This window comes from Callorhinchus milii, unplaced genomic scaffold (genome assembly GCF_018977255.1).
Source record: "Callorhinchus milii isolate IMCB2004 unplaced genomic scaffold, IMCB_Cmil_1.0 Scaffold2, whole genome shotgun sequence".
Lineage (NCBI taxonomy): Eukaryota > Metazoa > Chordata > Chondrichthyes > Chimaeriformes > Callorhinchidae > Callorhinchus > Callorhinchus milii.
The window spans coordinates 49125821-49138722 of NW_024704743.1; the positions used below are offsets into that span (position 1 = coordinate 49125821).

A 12902-nucleotide genomic window follows, 5' to 3' on the forward strand; every position below is an offset into this window, starting at 1 on the left:
TGTCGGCAAAAATAATGGAAACGGTTGATGGAAAAAAGGTAAGAAATGCCAATATTTCTGTATATTGCACACAACAGCACAGTATCTTAAGTAATAAAAACAATAATTCTTACATTTGATGTAGCGCCTTTCACATCAAGAAGACGTCTCAAAGGAATTACGGTAAAATTCACTATGGGATTTACTGTAAAATATAATGACTGTGTTTTGTAGGCCAACATGCCTTGTTATAAAGGGATAACACATTTTTTCAGATGACATTTAGACATTGCTTCGGCTACACTACACCAATCTATGATATCAGCTTAAACCTGAGATGTGGTTACAGATGGTATTTGGAACATTGTAAAATGTTCTTTCTGCTACTGGTTACAGAACTCTTTTACTGGTTACAGCAGCTCCCAACACAGAATAAAAGATTTTGAAACTGAAATACCTGGGTTATCAACATTCAGTTTGTGATACCTGTCTTCAATCTAATTACAACAGCTTGCATTATTATAGCACCCTTCACGTAGGATAACATCTCAGAGGGCTTCATGGTGTTGGAACCAGACGATACACAATGAAGAAAGGGTGGGGGGGGGGGGGGAGATGAAGGCACCATTGAAGAGGTAGGTTTTAAATGGGATTTAAAGACAGATAGAGGTTGACGAGGCAAGAGGGAGGAGTTCCAGAGGTAGGGGCATAGTAGTCAAAGGCTTGGCCACAAATGGTGACATGGAGGGGGTGGACCTAAGCAGAGTGGGCAAGCAGAGGAGTGGGGTAGGGAAAGATCACAGAGTTAGGACGGTACTAACGCATGAAGGGTGTAATTAATTCATTCTCAGTGTAAAATTACTACAGCAAAATCACACACTCACTTATTCATTTATTGTCCTTATCATTGATTTTATGTAATGCTTAACACAGACTAGACCAACTTTGTATTCAATATTCTGTGTTACAGCCATCAGATCATTAGACTAGATGTTTATCTATGTGGAAGAAACACTTTTTCTATTTAATAGGCACTCCCCAGTAGTCAATTTCACTTTTTTTCTGTCAGCCAATATAACTTTAAACTTCTGGTAATTGGAGAATTTCCAGTTTATTTTTTATTTATGTTTCCCATGTTGCCCTATAATATTTAAAGTGCACCGAAGGTTTGTATGTGGAAATATATCATATATTTATTACAGGAATAATAAACACATGTGGAAAAATAAAGACCAATTTAGAAAGTTTAAAAAAAATTACTTTTCCTACTGTCAGTAACAGGAAGGTAATCTCTACAGCAAGGGAAATCTTTTACAGAGCATATAAATAGTCATAGCTGTTATACTGCTGACATTTACAGCAAAATCTGTATCCCCCTGGACCAGATAGTACTAATGTTTTAAGCTTCTACACCACAATATTGTAAGAAATATTTATGCTGTACTAAAAAACGGCTTGAGTGAACGTATTATCCTGAAACTCAAAAAATAAATGTTAGAAGTTTCACATCTGTTTTTTTGTTCTTTATTCTATTCTATCATTTTCCCCATTCTCTCTCTCTCTCTCTCTCTCTCTGTGTGTTCTATTTTACTTGTGTACCTGTTATTTGTACCGTTATTGACTTAAAGTAGCTGGAGGAGCTGCAAAAGTGAATGCTTTTTAATCTGTCTTTCGGTCCCATTTTCTGAACGTTTATCAGCGGTGAGGAGAAATAGTCTACTGACTTGAACAAGTCAGGAATTCTTCTGCATTGTCCTCATCAAAATAATTGTTTAGGTAACTTTTCTCCAGTTTGCTCAAGTTAAATGCAAATAGAAACAACATGATTAATCTAGAAACCACAGATTAAATGAGGGTCTTCCCCCTCCTCCGTTGTTCAGAATCCAACACTGTCTGTGAAGCACTCCAAATCATTATCCTATATAAATGCATATTATTATTGTGTACTTTAATCTACTATGGGAGAAATTCCATCTGGGTCTAGATGGATTTATTTATAGAGCAGTTTAAAGCATACAGCATTTGACAAATTGTTGAATTTAACATTTAAAGCCTTTTTGTACTTAAAAGAATTTACAAAAATCCTGCTTCAAAATTAAGATAGAATTTAAAAATTAATTTCATTGAATTCCAAAAATTCTGGACATTGTACAATTTTACATAAATAGAGTGAATTGAAATCCATGTGAAATTTCTTCCCAGATTGTCTGCTTTGTTTGTGGTGCCTACTTGTACCTGAATAGAAAGATCCCAGGGGTACTTTCATTCCAGTCACTTGGGATGAATGAGAGATTCCTCAAGTTCCCAAATTTCTAGCCCTTGTTTCATTTAAATTCTTGGTGCCATCTGCTGTTCTCCAGATGGAAGGTCAGATCTGTGACCTGTTTGGGGCATATTCTATTCACCATCTCCAGCTTTCCCTTCCTGAAAGTGCCTCCCTTTAACAGCCAGGCCAAGATGGGGGACATGCAATCCCTTTAAAATCCCTTCTTGCCCTGGCACCTTCCTACCTCTCCGACCTGCATAACCCCTAACCCACTACTCACTGCCTCTGCTCGACTAGCTCCTGCATGTCCCTTGTGCCCTCTGTTCCACCCTTGATGGCCGCGCTTTCAGCCACTACGCCCCGAAACTCTGAAACACTCTTCCTCTATACCTCCATTTGCCCCCTACCTTCCCCATCTTCAGGTCTTGCCTGAAGATCTTCATCTTCAACTGTGCTTACAGTTACCTCCCTCCCACTAGCTCGGCATCGTGCCCTGCCATTGTCAAGCACCATAGGAATGCTACCCTATGTGAAGGGCACTATATAAATCTCGCTTTGCAAGCAAGAGACCTGAGTTCAATTCCAGGCAGGGCGAAACCTTGGGCAAGTTTCCTTACTCCACACGCCTTATAATAATCCCTCCAAAAAACAAAAACAATAATTAAATTGGTCATTTTCAATCTATGACTGTTTGTGGGACATTGCTGTGCGCAATTGGCTGCCGCGTTGGCCCACAAATATACAGTCAACTCACTTTACAGTATATTCTGTGAAGCGCTTTGGGACGTCCTCCCGACGTGAAAAGCGCTATATCAAATGCAAGGATTATTATTATTATTATTATTATAAATGCAAATTGTTGCAAAGTGAGCAGTCACCCCATGATCTACCATTATGCAGTGCAGTTCATATGTAAGTCAATATGTTGACTCTGTACAGTGGAAATTACTCCATACAGTGGAAATTACCTAAGGATGGTACCAGGAATTAATGGTTATAGGTATATGAAGAGCCGTGATACTTGGCACTGTTTTTATTGGAGCAGAGAAGTTTAAGGGGGATCCAATGCAGTTTTCAAAATAATGAATGGTTTTGAACAGGTAAATAGACAAGGATTATTGGTGAGTCATTAACAAGAGGACCAATCGTGGAGATTATGACTAGAAGGGAAGAGGGGAGGTTTCGGAAAATAATTTTCGTGTGAAGAATTGTTACAATATCAAATGCCTTGCCATGAATAGCCATGGAAGTGGAGTCCAGATTAACAATTAAAAGGGAGTTATCTAAACGCTTGAGAAAAGCAGTATTAAAGGGTATGAAGAAGAGAATAGGGGAATGGGGTTGGAGTGGTTGAATGAACTCTCTCTGTGCTATGAACTTTGTTTGATTCTGTAAGTTATTGGTTACAGCCGGTGGGAGAAGGAAGAGAAGTACAGAGATCTATGCCAGATCCTGTTACTGTATGCTGTGGTCTGGTATTCTGCTACATATTTGGAAGTTAAGACAGGCATGTTGCACAGCAGGACTCGAGTCTCACCGATTACGTCACCAGATCAATCTTCTTACCAACTGCTTGCTTTCTTGTCTCCCAACAAGAAAGTAGCTGACATGGAGGATTGAAACCGCATGTATGGTTTATTTAACCCCACCCTCAAAGGGTTACAGCGTTGTATGAAGTAAAGTGGGTTGCTGTTTGTTGGTTTTGTAAGATGAATCCATTCTGTAAGGTTTGATTACTAAGAGCATACTACCTTACAGCAGCTAGAAACAGCAATCCATTCCCTAAAGGAAGGCTTTGATAAGGAGATTGACGGCTTCAAGTTGATACCGGCACAGCAGAGAGTTGTAAATGGGCCAAGACAAGCTGTGGCATTGTGTCAGTAACAGTCAAACCAATCTCACAGAAAAGGCTGACACCAATTAACTGGAAGATATGGGTTTTCAAATTCTGGATCAAAGCCCTTCAGGCTCAGCTTAGAGATCACATTAGTGGTAAAAGAACATTCCAAAAAGGAAGTTCATAAAAACTTTAGCTATTCAGCGAGTTTATTCAGTAACTTTTAAATCATTTGACTGCAGGGTGCAAAGGAATGCAGCACAGCTAGACTAGGAAGGACTGAAATTTATTAACATTCCATTTCCCAGGTCTTTGTACTCATCAAAACTTTTAAAAATTAAAAATGGATCAGCTAGCTAACTCTAGAGGGAATATTCTTCCTTCTTTAATCATAATAAGGAAGAATCTGTTTCATAATAAATTCAATGTGATCATTTTCCCTTGAGATCTGTTATTAAATGTTGCATGTTTCAGCCCCATGTTTCAATACTTTCAATGTACTATAAAAGTAATAGCTATGAGTTGGTTCTAACTCTTTCTTCAATTATATTGTTTCTTTACCGCCTGTATGTGCTGCAAAACAAAACCAGCAAGTCCAAAAAGTTCAACATGTGTAAACCTTTAGGACAATAATGCCCTGCTGCTTCAGTAATATTTTGTGACCTGCAAATAAAACATCAGATTCCTACAGTAAAACTGTCATTTCATTTTGCATGAAATGACATGAACATTAACTCCATTCAGCTCACGAAGAGAAGGTAGTATGTTAAGAACTTTTGTAGAGAATTGTTGGAAAGCTTTCCAGATCCGATATCCAATACACACAAGCCTTTTTGTTTTACATGGCAGCAAAGTTGTTCTCTTTCACAGCCAGAATCTTAATGAAAACTCTTACTCTTATAAAATTAGCTGAAGCTCTATACAGTAAAGTTTCACAGTAATCACAAATTTGAATACTTGGATGGACATACCAAAAATTAGCTACATGGGAAAATACTGAAAGATAGATATGGTAATTTTGTGGGTAAACATAAATAACTTACATACACAAGAGGTTCCAAAGTCCAGGTATTTTGTTAATTCATATGTCTAATTGTTCGGCACATGAAGAAAAGATAAAGTGCAAATTTGGGTTATCACTCTCCAAAAGCCATTTAGTGCTGAACTAAAGTGATGATCTTGGTAGTCGTCTGTAAGTCAACATGAGAAGAAACATTAATCAGGAGTTACTTAAGGGTTTCTTCTTTCAAGGTTTGCGTGAGGTTTCTTGGCAATTATTTATTGTTAACCATGTTGATTTCTTCTTAGTTCCTCCAAAAATGCTGTAATGTACTTCATTGCTTCCACAGTCGAAGGTGAAAGTATTACCCCTGTCACCTACCACCTTATCCGTCACTTACCCCTGTCCATGCCTATTTGGAGTGGTTCCATTGAAGGAGACACTTGACCAGTCTAGTTTTCATAAGGTGAGGTATTTGCTCTATTTGAGGATGGTATCTGTGTATGAGAGGTGGAGGAAGCTGTTCCAATGGCCATCTGCCTCACAAAGATGGTGATGTTCACAGGGTCTGTGAAAATAAAGTGACTTCCTGCGGGAAGGTGGATATTTACAGATGCAGAATCTTGATCAGCCAGCAGATATTGCGGTCTATTCAGGCTCACTCCACCAGCCCAGTAGAATACAGAGTAGAAAGGGTGTTGTCTGTGGAGAGATATTTGTGATATTTCTTTCCAGCTTCTATTTTAGTTATCCTCCCTTGTACTGTCATGATTGCCAGTGCTTGTAATTTTTTCTACAAAAAATGAGGAACTAAATAAAGTTTCCTATGTATATTGCTGTTCCTATCAATATGAGTTGCTTGACATGAGAACTCCAGCCGTCAACATGAGATGAATGTTTATGTGGGATGTCTCTAAAACACTCAAAGGGGTGCTGAGTACAAGCAATGTAGCAGTCCAAGGGTGAGGTCATTTTGACAAAAGTGATGTGAGTAAGCAGGCAAAGCAGCAGTAGTGTAATATGGCAATCTTTGTTAACATCAGTGGTGGAATTATTTTGTTACACCCTCATTGCCCAGTGTCTGAAAAAGAACAAAGACGAAAACTGCAAAGAAAGTATCAGCTCCTTCTAATATTTTGAGACACCAACATAGCGAAAGATTATTTTCACAGCCTATAAAATTGGTAACTTGGGGGCCTAAGCTCAGAGTTGTGCCAGGAAGAGGTAAGGGGAGGTTTGAAAAAAAAATATACAGAGAGTTATTGAATATGGAATTCTTTGTCACAAGTTGCTAACAAGGCTGAGACCATAACAAGATTAAAAAGGGAAATAAATAAAGATATGAAGGATATAAAGGGTACGGGGAAAGAGCAGTGAATGGAACGAGAATTGAGAGTTCCAATTGAGAGTTGCAATTCTAGATAGCAATGACTTGCTAAGCTGAGTGGCCTCCTTCTACCCTGTTATTCCTATGACTCTGGGTGTAGTTACCCCGGCATGTCTGACACACATGGAATTCCATCATCATGCTTAACAGTATCCAGAGAGAACTATTAAGAGTTCCAAATAAGCAGGGTAATTTCCCTTCGGAATGGAGTGTGCACTCTCTTCCAGGAGGTACACACCCTGCTTTCACCTAATTGCAGAAAGTATTACATGTAAGTTGTCAAATACAAGGGCTTGGGGAGCCAGCATTTGATGGGTTAACAACCTTGGGGCAGAAGCGTACACTATAATTTTACAGAGGTGGAGCAAAGGTCCAGAAAAAACTACATTTCTCTGCAAGGTCACACCAGCTTTCTCTATTTAAAAAAAAGCAATGGAAATTAAATGAATGCAACCTTCATTTCCTTTTAGTCACTATAAATTATGCGATTTGTTTTGGAAACCACTTTTTTAGCCATATGCAACAGCTTGCACAATCAGGCTTTTTTTTAAAAAAATCAAGTTTTCCCCACAATTCATCACAATGATAGAGGAGGCACTACACCAATAAGTGCTGGCAAAACATATTACCAGTCCGGGGGGAGCGGGGTGGAGAAGAAGGAGCAAGGCTTTGGGTAGGCAGGAGTCATGTTTCTTGGCTACAACTATGTTGGTTGCAGCCTCCTGCTGATAAAATTGCTCTGCGCTGTCAACAGCTGGATTTGCCAACAGGAGGCCCAAACCACGAACGCACAGAGCTGTATTTGATATGTGCTGATGAATGACCTTTTTTCTTTTGCAAGGGAAGGGCTTCCTTCACATCAACAGCCCTAAAACCACAGAACTTAATCCCAACACTGTGTCAGTGTGTGCCAGGTCCCTCAAGACCTGCACAGCACACATATCTAATAATCCCCCTCTCCCCACCCACACACACAACCCCCAGACCAAGAAATATGAACACATTCTTGCCACTATGTATACAGTGGTCCTGTTATATCACACCCCAATTAAGCACAAGTTCAGTTAAAGGGTGAAACTTAGACACTCACTATACCAAAGCACAAAACACATGGTGCTGTGTAACCAACTACCAATGCTAAAACATACCCAACTTCTGGCTCATCAAATTGCCATTGACATCACTTTAACACTATTACGTGGTCGCTGAACCATTGGAACCAGGCAACTACATTACCACAGGGTTCTTGTATACAGATAATAGCTTTAGATATCCATCTCAGAATAACTGTTCTTTCAACCCCACCAGAAATATGGATACATGTTCACTATTGTACAGAATCTAGACTTATCACTGGACAGCCAGGTAGTTAGAGAGAATACTCCCACCAAATGTAAAAATGATATATATTTCTACTAGTAAGGTTATCTGCTTTGGTGGTGTGCTCTGCTGTAATTGTATATCAGAAATGTCAGTGAAATTATCAGCCAGCAGCATTTCACACCAGTTCTGAATTTCACTTTACCCTGGGTAAAGGCCACAAGTTATTGTTGCATCCATTGATAGTTAGTTCTGACCCACTGACTCCTTATTTCTAGCAAACTATGGAAAAGGATTGTAATCCATATTTTTCTCTCTCTTTGAATGTGTTTTCGTTGAAAAGATGGGACGATCTGAACCCAAAGGGTCTAATTTGAACACAATTGACTTGAACGTATTCAATTCAGGCTATTTTGGGCTGGAGATTCAGGTGACCATTCATTCCTAGTGTATTTTTAAGTATTTCTTTCTCCTGAATGTCCCTATAGTAAGATTGAGTCAAATAGAAGCAAAGTCCATGATTATGTTACATTACTTTCCCACTGTTAACCTGTTAAGGGATCCAAAATGACTGAAGAGTTATAATGCTCCAAGAATCAGTGTACTCCTGCTGGTTAGAGTTAGATTAACTCACTGCACCTTCTCTTCCTTCACAGCAGCACATCCATCATCTACTCTGCTGGTGGTGCTGACTGGGAGAGGGGGCACAGTTGCAGTCTCTTATTACTGTTGAACTCCAATAGATATGTTTTTTAAGTGAAATTATGCCTCTCTCGGGCCAGATGATTTTACAAGAGTCGCATGTGTCGTGGCTTCACAGTTATTCAGCAGTCAGAGCAACACAGTTGGTGCTGAAGCTCTATATACCCTACTTCATGCAGTAGAGAGTCCATAGAACCCTGTTTGTGCTCCTATCACTGGTAATGAATCAGCTGCCAGATTTCATTGTCTCCCCCTCCTCCCAACCTTATCAGGACTTTGAAAAGAGATGATTAAAGACAAGAAGCATTCTACAATTCAGGAGCAAGAATCATGAGAACACCATTAGCAGTCCTAAGTTAAATGAGAAAAAATATCAGGGTAAAATTGGTGCGTCTGGTTTTATTTGAATAGGTTATGTTCACAGGTGGGATATGGGTATGGGTGAAGAGAACATAATTGTTCCGATAATGACATAATCACCCACTGAACTTGAAGTATTTGAGTTTCTAACAGGGAAGTTCCTAAAGTATTTCTTTCTGAGAGGCACTTTGATAAATTCCCTCTGCTCACTCTTTCCTGTAGGCCATAACCTACATTACCCTCAATAAGGGAAAAAACAGCATACGCAATAACAACTTGCATTTACTGTAATATAGTGCCCTTCACGTAGAATAATCTTTCGGACTGCTCCATAAGGGCGGGTTTGGACACTGAGAGAGGGGAAGGTGACTGTGGTCACAGATGTTGATTTTTTAGGTATGAGCAAAAACTCTAAAATCACCTCTACCGATACCAAAGTAATGGATCCAATGAGGATGATGGTCTATATTGCTAAATCAGTTGAGTTTAGATCCCTAAACGTCATTCTCAGGCTGCACCTTGAATACAGCACATAGGATTTTCTGGGATTTGTTGGGCGCATCCTGGAGTGGGCATAATCAGCTCCTCGAATAACGTCTGTCAGTGCGACTGAGAAGCATCTGAGGAGACACGCTCCTTCTGTACATTGTATACTTATAAAATATGAGGGCATTTACACAATACCTAAAATGATCTGGAATAATAAAAGCACTTCTCTGATGCCCTTTCCTCAAAAAGATGCTTACAAGTTTTGCACACAAAGATACATAATGTCTGCATAAAGATACATAATGTAAAGCCACCATTGTGTCAGGAAGACTGCAAAACCAAGTTTTCTTTTCAGATGCATAATTCAGGCTGATACAAATCTAGAATTTCAAAGTGTTCCTTTTGACAAAGTGGACAAGATCTGAGCTGCATGAACATTACTAATTCAAGCATCAGCAACACGTTGCTTCAAAGCACAAATCCCATTGCGCATAGTTCGACTGAAGGAATGACAATTCCCTTCAGCTTCCAATGGTGGCGGTACTTGAAATCTAACCACTCCACATCTGTAGTAACTTTTTCTCAATGAAAAAGTATCTTCTGCCACCCTGTGGTAGTTTTTAGCAGTTACATTTTTAAAAATACTTTTTTAAATTGACACACTGATACGATACAACTTCAAATTTTGAGGGAAAATAAGAAATCAATCACTTGCAGCTGCAATACATGCTGCAAGATTTGACTAATCCCCTCTCTGAGTTGCTCTTCGAGTAACAACTCAAGAAATAGTCAACACTAGACAGTACCCTATACTATCTCTTAAGAAAGTATTGTTTGGGCCACAAAATACACAGTGATATAATGAGGAGTTTTTTATTGGGATGTGTTCTGTACTTAGGATCCTTTATAATAATAATCCTTGCATTTGATATAGCGCCTTATCATATCGTTGAGACTTCTCAAAGTGCTTCACAGAATATAATGTAAAGTGAATCGACTGTATATTTTGTGGGTGAACCACGACAGCACATTTCTCCACCAAGGAGTGAGGCATTAAGAATGTGCATCATATGTGAGGCTATGGTACTTCATATAGAATGCTATGTACAGCACTGAGTACTGCAGCATTGAGTGGAGATTATTAACACTTGGCTCCAAAGTGACATGTTTGGCAATGGAATGGCGGAAATGAGCCCACTGTGGCGATCTCAGTAGTTCCAGTTCCAGAGCCAGGTGGGTTCTCAGTATTCCAGGGCAAGCCAAAGCCCTAACGGGTAGCTGGACAAACAGCAGGAAAGCTTGTCAGACAATGCTTTCAATGGCAAACTATGCAGTTTCAGCTGAATACACTCCAGCAGTACCACAACGACACAACGCATCTAGCCAAGCCTTGGTTCTTGCCAACTTGCACCTAATAATATAACTTCTGGAATTAGGTAAGCAGGATGCGGCCTTCCAGGGAGAGAGTGCACATTCCATTACAATAAATACTTCGGCAATTTCCATCTGTAGGTGGGATGCATGGAGCTCATCCAGTTTTTCCTGGATACTCTTAAGCACGATAATAGGTTTCTTCATGTGTCGAAAGCCAGTTGACCAAAAAAACAACTGAACAAGTATATTGAGTTCTGTTGGAAACTGTAACACTGGAGTTTCTTTCATCCATATTTTAAAAAATAGATATTTATCTGAATTGAAATCCTCAATGGAACAAAAGACCAACCCAGCAAGATTTCAATAAAGTGTAAGCCATTGGTTGTAAATGTTTTTGGAATGTTATTGCTGGATTTAATAGACAGCTAACTGTACAACTGGTGACAAACACCCATTACAATCCACACCTGTTCACCACAAAATCATATTCAGCTGACAGACAGCTGGTTTTGTTATTGGGACCATTTAAGTTTTCAGTAGTAATCAGTAACTATCTGGAGTATTCATTTGTCGGCAAACAGTAAAATATTTGCAAAGTTTTTACTGTAGGAGAATTTTAATTGTACTAGTATGCTTTTCTGCATCTAAACTTCGGTATCACTGTTATTTTTAGGAGCATAGCAAAACAGAAGCAGACATTGGCCATTCAGCCTGGTTCAGCAGTTTATTAGATTTTGGCAGCTCTTTAAATTCCAATGGCCTGCCCTTTGGCCAGACATCTTAGGAACACTAATCGGAATCTGCTAAGTTTCAGCAATTTAATATAATAAAAATAATTACATATTTTGAGCTATAAATCTAAAAAAAAACAAAATCCTCCTGGAAGGGGTAAAGCAGTATCTATTCTCAAAAATGCCCATGCTCTCAATGATATCCTACAGGCAGATGACCAGTGACATTTGATTATTAATGGCACTCAAAAAGTGCTCCAGACTCCATCTCAGACTCGAGATCCAATCGAATTCAAAGTCTTGTAATTGTGTGATGAACAGCAAGCACTGAAAAGCTACAGCACTTTTTACTCACCACTGTGAGGATGGTGTAGAATAACTGAATATAAGGCCAGTATTACTTGAATTGAGGCATATGACTCCAACGTTGCTCTGCTGTACTATCACTCTGTGATTGAAAGCAGGCCGATTTTCCCCCCCTCAATTTAGTTAGGGCATGCAACCTCCTAGGGCTCTCTCCTCTACCAGATATTTCCTCATCATCTTCCACTATTGCTAATCCTTTGTCTTCAGTGCCTACCCTGTACTTCCTCAGTAATGTCTACATCTCCGACAGTGCATGAGTTTGTGCTGCTGCTTGCTTTAAGTAATGGCGGTGTTGGGATTGTGCTCTAGCTTAAGGTGCTTGTTTAATGCAGCAAACATTTCACTGTATTGTCCTCTATTCTGTGAAGATCAAAGATGGCATATTAACAATAGAAATGTACACATCACTATCTGAGTGTTGCCCTTCACTGCCCTGACCCACCCCCCGAGTTGTCATTGTGGAGTCCTGTGGCTCAGTGGTTAGAGCACTCGCTTTGCAAGTGAGAGACCTGAGTTCATTTCCAGGCAGAGGGCGAAACCTTGGGCAAGTTTCCTTACTCCACACAGAGCCTAATAATAATCCCTCCAAAACCGAAAACAATAATAAATTGGTCATTTTCAATCCATATGACTGTTTGTGGGACACTGCTGTGCGCAATTGGCTGCTGCGTTCGCCCACAAATATACAGTCAATTCACTTTACAGTGTGTTCTGTGAAGCGCTTTGGGACGTCCTCCCGACGTGAAAAGCGCTATATCAAATGCAAGGATTATTATTATTATTATTATTATATGTACTATAATGCACAATCGGTATGTATAATATGAATATATTCATAAACGACGAAAAGTTAGGCAGTAAAGAGCGTATTAAGACAGTAACACTTGATCAGACGTTAAGCAATAAAAAGAGCTGAGAGTCAAACAGAGTATCAAGATTGCCCCTTGGCACAGTGAGATGAAGAGAGCAACTGAAAAGGCTGAGGTATCAGAGCCCAATTAAGGAAGTGTTGTGGGAACCAAAGAGAATAGCTTCCATCTTATCCATGTTAAGATGAGCTGCACAAAGTTGAGACTCATCTAGTCTGTGAT

General features: G+C 39.4%; 1 protein-coding gene across 1 annotated transcript in view; it reads right to left on the minus strand.

The window, feature by feature from the left end:
* Nucleotides 1-12902, minus strand: part of LOC103183180 (dual 3',5'-cyclic-AMP and -GMP phosphodiesterase 11A-like) — a 129876-nt gene that overhangs the window by 91534 nt on the left and 25440 nt on the right. The gene's annotated exons all lie outside the window — the stretch shown is intronic.